The following is an 8,238-nucleotide window of genomic DNA, read 5'->3' on the forward strand; positions in this document are numbered from 1 at the left end:
AGCACTGGGAATAATGCACGCTCACCCCGTGCCCTGCTCCCAGCTCAGAGCTGGGGCTGGGGGCGGCATCTCCCACCCACAGGGGAGTCCCGGCTGAGGGCGAGTGCCCTCTGCCTTCAGTGCTGCACAGGCAGGGGCTTAGTGGGATTCAGGGAGGGATCAGACTTTTATCTGGATAATGAGGATGTCTAGACTGATAAGAAGAAGGGGTAAATTGGCTCAGGGCCTGATTCTGCCTCGCTGTGTGCTCGGTGCAGCAGCACGTGGTGGTGGTGGTGGTGGTGGTGGTGATGCCCGGGCAAAACTGAGGTGGGTTGAGAGCAGGAGTCTGTGCCAGGCTAGGCAAAGACCTGGTTCCTCCCAGTTTTTAACCTAGAAATCAGAGTAATTCCAGGACTGTTAACCCCTGGGAGGCAGAGGTGAAGAGAACTCTGAGAAACTTTTAATGTGCTCCAATTCAGCCTGGAGAAGGGAAGGCTCCAGGGAGACCTTAGAGCTGCTTTCAGTGCCTGAAGGGGCTCCCACAGAGCTGGAGAGGGACTTTGGACAAGGGCCTGAAGGGACAGGACAGGGGGGAATGCCTTCCCATTTCCAGAGGGCAGGGTTAGATGGGATATTGGGAGGAAATTGTTCCCTGTGAGGGAGGTGAGGCCCTGGCACAGAGAAGCTGTGGCTGCCCCATCCCTGGAGGTGTCCAAGGCCAGGTTGGACAGGACTTGGAGCAACCTGGGATAGTGGAAGGTGTCCCTGCCCATGGGAGGGGCTGGGACAAAATGAGATTTAAGTCCCCTTAGAACTTGGTTGCAGCCAAGGGGATGGGGCAGCCACAGCTTCCCTGGGTCCCTCTGCTCTGTTCTCTCTCATTGTGTCCCACTCATCAACCTACACCTCCAAAAGCAGTGTCCAGAGCAGAGCAGTGCAAGGCGGAGCCCAGAGCCATGATAAAACACCCTCTCCTCAAGCTGTGAGAGGCTCCCAGAAGGATCTGGAACTGCAGAGAGAAAATCAATGCAAAGACCTGACAGCGTCGCCCGCTTGTTTGTGCCCAAAGCCCCTGTGCTGACAAGGTCTCCTCTGCATGGCAGAGCAGGGACCTGCTCTCTCAGAATCTCTCAGCATTCCCACAGGAGCCTGCCCAGACAGGCAGAGCCAGGATGTGAACACCTGGGAAAACCTGGCTCTGAGTTTAGGTGCCTGCATGAGACCGAGCTGTTTGGAAAACCAGGTCCCCACTGTTTCTGCTGTGCTTCTGGAGAGGCATCAACCATCCTTAGACTGGCATAAGCAAGTGCAAAACGGCTAAAAAAGTGCTGAGATGTGTTCCTTAGACTTTTCCCAGCCAGGTCTGACAGCCAGACTGCCAGGCTGTGCAGGATGCCAGAGCAGAATTAGGATTGCAACACACCTGCGTGGCTCAGGCTCCATCCCAGCTCAGCACCCGGCAGCAACTTCCACCAGGAGACTAAAATTAGCAGCGACAGGAAGAGCTCTGGAGCACGACAGGATGATTAGAGCCTCCCTGGAAAGGAGGCATCACCTGCAACGTAATGACTTTCCTCATCTCTGTCAAAATGTGCAACGACCGGTGCGGAATATGATGGGGAAAAGTGAGGCAGTGAGACAGGGGAAGTGCTTCTGCACAAAATTGGAGTGATAGCACTTGTACAGAGGAGGAAAAACAGGATGCTGGATCTCTGGACTACACCACACCCTGTGTGACAATCATACCTGAAAGGTTGTGCCCTGGACCTGCTGCATGACTTCAATCAAATTGCTTAGAAAGACACAAATGACTTGAGGATCGCGCATGCCAACTCCACCTGAGATTTATAAACAGCAAAAAACCACCCAGATAAAAGGTAAAAAAAAAAAAATCTCTTTTACATGTATTTAACTGTATATGTTGTGAGTGTGAATAATCAGTGTCACTCTTCTCCAGCACCAAATCCATGCTTCAAAACTCTTTGTTGGCCTTCTTTGGCTAAAAATAGCCAACACCACCCACATCCATGTTCCTGAAAGAATGGGATGTCATTGGGCATCACCCCTCCTATAAACTTGCCCTGTTTTCATTTAAAATAACTCATAACTAGAAAGAGCATTAAAAGTGGGTGCACTGAGCCTCCAAGTGGGAAGATATGACTGTGCTGAGGGAGCTCTTGTGCAGCTCACGGAAATGCCAGTGCCAGTCTTGCTGCACCTAGTGCAAGTTGGTTTGACTCCATGACTCACATTCCTGTCTTGAAACTGGAATTCATGGAATCACAGAATCTTGGGATGAGCGGTGTTGGACACAACCTTAAAGCTCGTCAAGTTCCACCCCCCTGCCATGGGTGGGGACACCTCCCACTATCCCAAGCCCTATCCAACCTTGAACACTTCCAGGGATGGGGCTTCACCTCCCTCACAGGGAAGAATTTCCTCCTAATGCCTTATATAAATCTCCCCTCTTTTTAGTCTGAAACCACTTCCCTTTGTCCTCAGAACACGGCCCATCCCTCTCTCTCATGTGGCCCCTTACAGAGAGGGTTCATTTGTCAGGATAACAGGAGACAGGCAAGTGCCTGGGATGGAGAAGTGTTCCCCTCCAAGATCTCCTGGACAGAAATACGTGCACATGCGCTGCACAGCTTGACAATGAACACATCCTGGACGTGTTGGATCTGCTGGGCACACATGGACCATCTGGCCAACACATGGGCCTCGGGCTTGACATGTCCAGGAAGCATCTGAGTGATGGTGGCTGCAGCAGGCAGGCAGAGGCAGAGGGAGCACGTGCAGGAACCCAGCCCCACTGGCACCACGGTGGGTGTGATGCTCACAGAGCTGATCCGTGGCATTCCTGGGCTGATTTCTGGAGGTTCTGGAGACACAGGTGAGTGCCAAAACTCCAATGTGCCCCTGGACAAAATTCAAAAAGGGATATACTCAAGGAAACTCATGGTGATTCTGATGGTCTAGAAATTGAAATTGGGAAATATCTGCTTGCAGGAGATGGGATTCCAACGGGAGGAAAACGTGTTCCTTGGAAAATGAACTACATGTATGGGCAGCAGGAATAAGGGGAGAGTGTGACCTTGAAATTGAGCACCCCCTTTTGACCCCAGACCTAAAATTACCCAAATTTCAGCAGAAGTTTCTTCAGCAACCTTAGTGCAGGTTTTACAAACCAACCCCTGGTGACTAGAGATCCAAACCCTCCACGTTATGAACACACCAAGCCTGCCAAGGGTGCGGCACCGCCATCCCAGCGCCAGATTGTCCCTGTAGCTTAGCACCCATCTGCAGCCAATATGCTGAGCTCTTAACAAAATTGAGGGGTTTTAAAAGCTGCTCTCCTGGGCCTGATCCCACGGACCTGGGCTCACCAAAACCAATGGACTTCAAGGAGCTTTGGATCAGGCTTTGCGCTAATTTACTTATCTCATAGAACAGCTTAATTAACAAATGTTTGCAAAGCACTTCAGGATCCTTGCACGGACAGTGAGACTCCTCTTGCTGCCAGTCCCATCGACAAAGCAAAGAGGTTTAATGTCAACAGGCAGCAGATGAGTTGTATGGACACAGACAGGGATGGAGGGACATCCCAGGTGGATTGGCCACCATGGAGTCCCCCCTGATCTGTGTCCTACAGGGAATGGCCAGCACGTGGGCTCAGAGTGGGAGGGAGCCCTTACAGCCTCCCAGCATTTGGGGTACTTCAGTTTCACGTGCACCTGACCAGTTCTTGAAATGACCTGTCCAGGGACAAGGAGATGAGGTCTCAAAGCACTCGTGGTGATGGTATCCCAGCTTGAGCTTTCTACCTCGGGATATTCTATGATTCTATGCAAGATGAAAATGAAGAAAAGCCTAAAAAAAAGTGTCCTGGTTCCAAGCAGGTGTTTGGTCCCCCTGTCCTCCCCATCACCTCAGACCATGGGACGTGGGATGCCTCCACAGCATCAAACCTTTCCTAGGAGCTGCCACCTTTTCCCCAGGCTTGTGTCCTGTCGGCGGGCAGGGCGATGCAGCACTGGGAAGCGCCAAATTCGCCTTCACATCGAGGACACAAATTCATCCAGAAAGTTTCTCCCTGCGTTGGCTCTCGGTGGTGACTCTCAGTTCTGCCTGAGGACAGGCTGCTGGCACCTCCTCAGTCAGTGTCAGCTTTATTCCTGCCTCCCACAGAACTTTCTGTCACCAGCCCTGGTGCCCGGGCACCCCTCCCCGATGGCTCTGGCACGGGCAGCAGCTGCAGTTTGCAGTTTCTCCCTTTTCTCTGATCATTCTGCAGCCTCCTGCCTCGGCAAGGGGCACGTGATGCCTCTGCCTGATCCCAACCTCTGCGCTCCGAGCCGCCGTCCCTGGCTTTAATTAATACTTTTTTTTTCCCCCCCTCTGACAGTAATTCGGGGATGTGGATTTTAAAACATTTGGAAATACCCGCTTTTTAACTAGAAACACTGAGTTTCTGCCAAACCCTCGGCGGGGTGTTCTCTGAGTGGATAGAGCTGTGCAGAGACTACACTCACGGTGAAATCCTCACTCGCAACCCAGCACTGCCTGCCCCCCAAAAAGAACCTTTTACCTCTCCATCCATGGAGCTGGGAATGATCCAGCCCCCTGTGAGCCCCCATGACCTACTCCAGCTCCAAGCCACCTGGCAGAGCTAACTTTAACCTGAATTACTCCTGAAATCCAGCTTCCCCAGAGGCAGCGATGCCAGACGGGAGCTAAGATCATTCCCAAGCAGCTGCTGTCACTGGGAAGAGGATCAAAGTCTTGGTTGTAGCCCAGCTACGCCCCCAAAATATTGTATGAACTGCGAGATGCTGCTATCAGGGACCCATCAGGATTAGTCACTGCCCATGTTGCCAATTCCTGTGATTTTTTTTTTTTTTTCCTAGGAGCGTTTCTGGTTGCCTTAAATTCCCAGCTCTGTGAGTCATGTGAATCTGCCTGAGTATGAATTTTTGGTTTTTAAAGTAAGTTTCTAGACCTTGTGGCTGTGCAGAAAAGCAAGGTGATGTAACCAGAGTGAAATCCGACAGCCCCAGGAGAAGGCAAATGAGAAGAAACTCAATTTTCAATTTTTTTTTTTTTTTTTTTTGAGTCACACAAACTTTTTAGTCAGTTTGGTCATATCTGGGCCTGGCTCATGCTGCTGGAATGCTCAGAGCTGGAGGTCCACAGTTTTTCCCTTTTTTCCTTTCACTTTCTGATTTCCAGGAGCACTTTCTTTTCCCAGGACCTCCATGCCAGAACTTAAAATGGAGGTGGAAGCAAAACCATGTCCCTAAAATGAGGTGCTGCCTCCAGAGCAGGCATTGCTACCAGCCTCATGCATAAAATCCAACCTGGACAAGTGAAAAGTCCAGAATTTACAGGGCAGAACAGCTTTAAATTCCCACCAGCAGCACATGGACAGGCACACAATCCTCACCCACACTGCATGGAGACTTGTGTGCACACAAATACCTCATACATGAACACGTGTGGTTCATGGGATATTTCAGTGTACATAATTCTGTGTGTTACACCTGTGACACGTGCTTACACAGACGCACACACAAGGGTTTCACCTGGTTGTAAGTGTGAACCACAGCCAGCAGGTGTGTGAAGGGAACCAGCAGTGTGTGTGTGAACGTCCATGTGCATTAAATGCAACATTTTTGGCCATTTAATGGGGCACACCCAGCCAAGTGCCTGTGTTAAAACTTGCCATGGGATGTGCGTGTGCCCTGTGGAACCACCATCCAACACATCCCAATACAGACAGACAAACTCTTAGAAGAAGGAATATCCCAAATTGCCACAAAGGAAAACATCCCAAACTGCCGCTCTCAGGACTCCCATCACCACACAACAGTGAAAAAAGAAATAAATCCCAATTCAGGACACTGACGAAAATGAGCTGCATGAAACACATCAGTAGAGGGATTCTCCTGCCCTTAACTTTACTTTTTCCCCCTCTTTTTTATGCACAAGCTCCAACCCACAGCACGGCCCCTGCGCAGAGGGGCCCTGCCCCTCCCAGCATCTCCCTGAGTTTGTACCGCACATCAGGCAAACCTGGATGGCCAAAAACAAACTGAAAGCAAAAAATCCCCCCTTCCCAAAGTGCCTGGGCAAACTCACAGGGAGAGCTCCGGCAGCACCTTACCGGCTGAGTCAGTGGATGAGCCATCTCCTTGTGCTGGCTGCCCCATCTGCCGAGTTTAGCCGCAGCTGAGATCTTCTGCTGGTAGACCCAGAAAGGAGAGGTAGGGGGGAAAAAAAAAACCTTCCCGTAAGGATCCCAGAGCCAGAGAGAGCAAATCTGCACGGGATGCAGTGTGGAGGGGGTGGAAGGTCCAGCCCTGGTGACAAGGCAGCGGTGCCACCACCACCCCGCGTTCATTGCCAGCGCTGCGCGGCGCGGTGCGGCTCGGCGGGAGCCTCGCATCCCTTCCTGCATTGTCCCTCTCCAGTGTGAGCTCCGGCAATCTCATTTCATGGGAGACATCTGGTTTGATTCAAAGAGAAGAAAGGGGCGAGGGGGGAACGGCGCGCTCACACGCTCAGCGCCCAGCGCGGCTGCCTGGGAGCTGGGGAGCGATTGTCAATGCTTCCCTCCTTCCCCCGGCGCTGAATCCTCCTCATTTCAATGAGAAAGGCCAGCCCGGGAGCAGGGCTGTCCCACGGCTCCCCCCCCAGCATTCCCAGTCTGCAGGAGGGGGCTTGGCTGGGGCACAGAGCCAAGGGTGGGGAGCTGAGCCCCAGCAGCCTCACCGAGCCTGGAGCCTCTGCAAGGCCTGGGGGGACTGGGGGGGCTCCCCCTTCTTGTTTCCATCATTCCCAGGCCTGGTGGACGTGCAGTATTGTCTCTCAATGCTTGTGGCTGTGCCAGGGGTCTTCCCATTGCAAGATTGAAGTGCTCGTGTTTGTGGGGAGCCCTTTTGGAAGGCCATGTCCTTTCTCACAAGGACAAAGCAGTGAGCTCCTTGTCCATGGGAGAGGGGTCCTGCCCCATTGTGCCATCCTGCTGACCCTGGCGCCCTGTTATCCTGTCCCCAAGGTGTCCCTGCCGAGCCACCACTCCTCCCAGGGATCCCTGTGGGTCTCTGGGTGGATCCCAGGGGTGTAACCCAACCCAATCCCTGTGGGTCTCTGCATGGATCCCAGAGGTGTAACCCAACCCAATCCCTGTGGGTCTCTGCATGGATCCCAGGGGTGTAACCCAACCCAATCCCAGGGATCCTTGTGGGTCTCTGGGTGGATCCCAGGGGTGTAACCCAACCCAATCCCTGTGGGTCTCTGCATGGATCCCAGGGGTGTAACCCAACCCAGTCCCTGTGGGTCTCTGCATGGATCCCAGGGGTGTAACCCAACCCAATCCCAGGGATCCTTGTGGGTCTCTGCATGGATCCCAGTGGTGTAACCCAACCCAGTCCCTGTGGGTCTCTGGGTGGATCCCAGGGGTGTAACCCAACCCAATCCCTGTGGGTCTCTGGGTGGATCCCAGGGGTGTAACCCAACCCAGTCCCTGTGGGTCTCTGGGTGGATCCCAGTGGTGTAACCCAACCCAGTCCCTGTGGTCCCTGTGGGTCTCTGCATGGATCCCAGGGGTGTAACCCAACCCAGTCCCTGTGGGTCTCTGGATGGATCCCAGGGGTGTAACCCAACCCAATCCCTGTGGGTCTCTGGATGGATCCCAGGGGTGTAACCCAACCCAATCCCTGTGGGTCTCTGGATGGATCCCAGAGGTGTAACCCAACCCAGTCCCTGTGGGTCTCTGGATGGATCCCAGAGGTGTAACCCAACCGAGTCCCTGTGGGTCTCTGGATGGATCCCAGGGGTGTAACCCAACCCAACCCAGTTCCTGTGGGTCTCTGCATGGATCCCAGGGGTGTAACCCAACCCAGTCCCTGTGGGTCTCTGGATGGATCCCAGGGGTGTAACCCAACCCAGTCCCTGTGGGTCTCTGCATGGATCCCAGCCCTGGACACCCCTGTAACACCCTCAGGAGTGGGCAGCAACAGGTCCCCACACAAACTCTGCTTCACCCATGACCCCTCCACAGTGTGGGGCACATGGTGGGTGTCCACAGAGACCCCTTCCACTCATGGCCCTCCATGCTGGGTGCACCCAGTGGGTCCCCTCACAGACCCCTCATTCCTGGGACCCCTCTCTGGCAGGGTGTGCACAGAGAGTCACTCATGGAACCCACAGTGGGTCCCCATGCAGCCCCTACAGCTGTGTCCCCGTGGGTCCCCA

Source organism: Melospiza georgiana, chromosome 33 (assembly GCF_028018845.1).
Source record: "Melospiza georgiana isolate bMelGeo1 chromosome 33, bMelGeo1.pri, whole genome shotgun sequence".
NCBI lineage: Eukaryota > Metazoa > Chordata > Aves > Passeriformes > Passerellidae > Melospiza > Melospiza georgiana.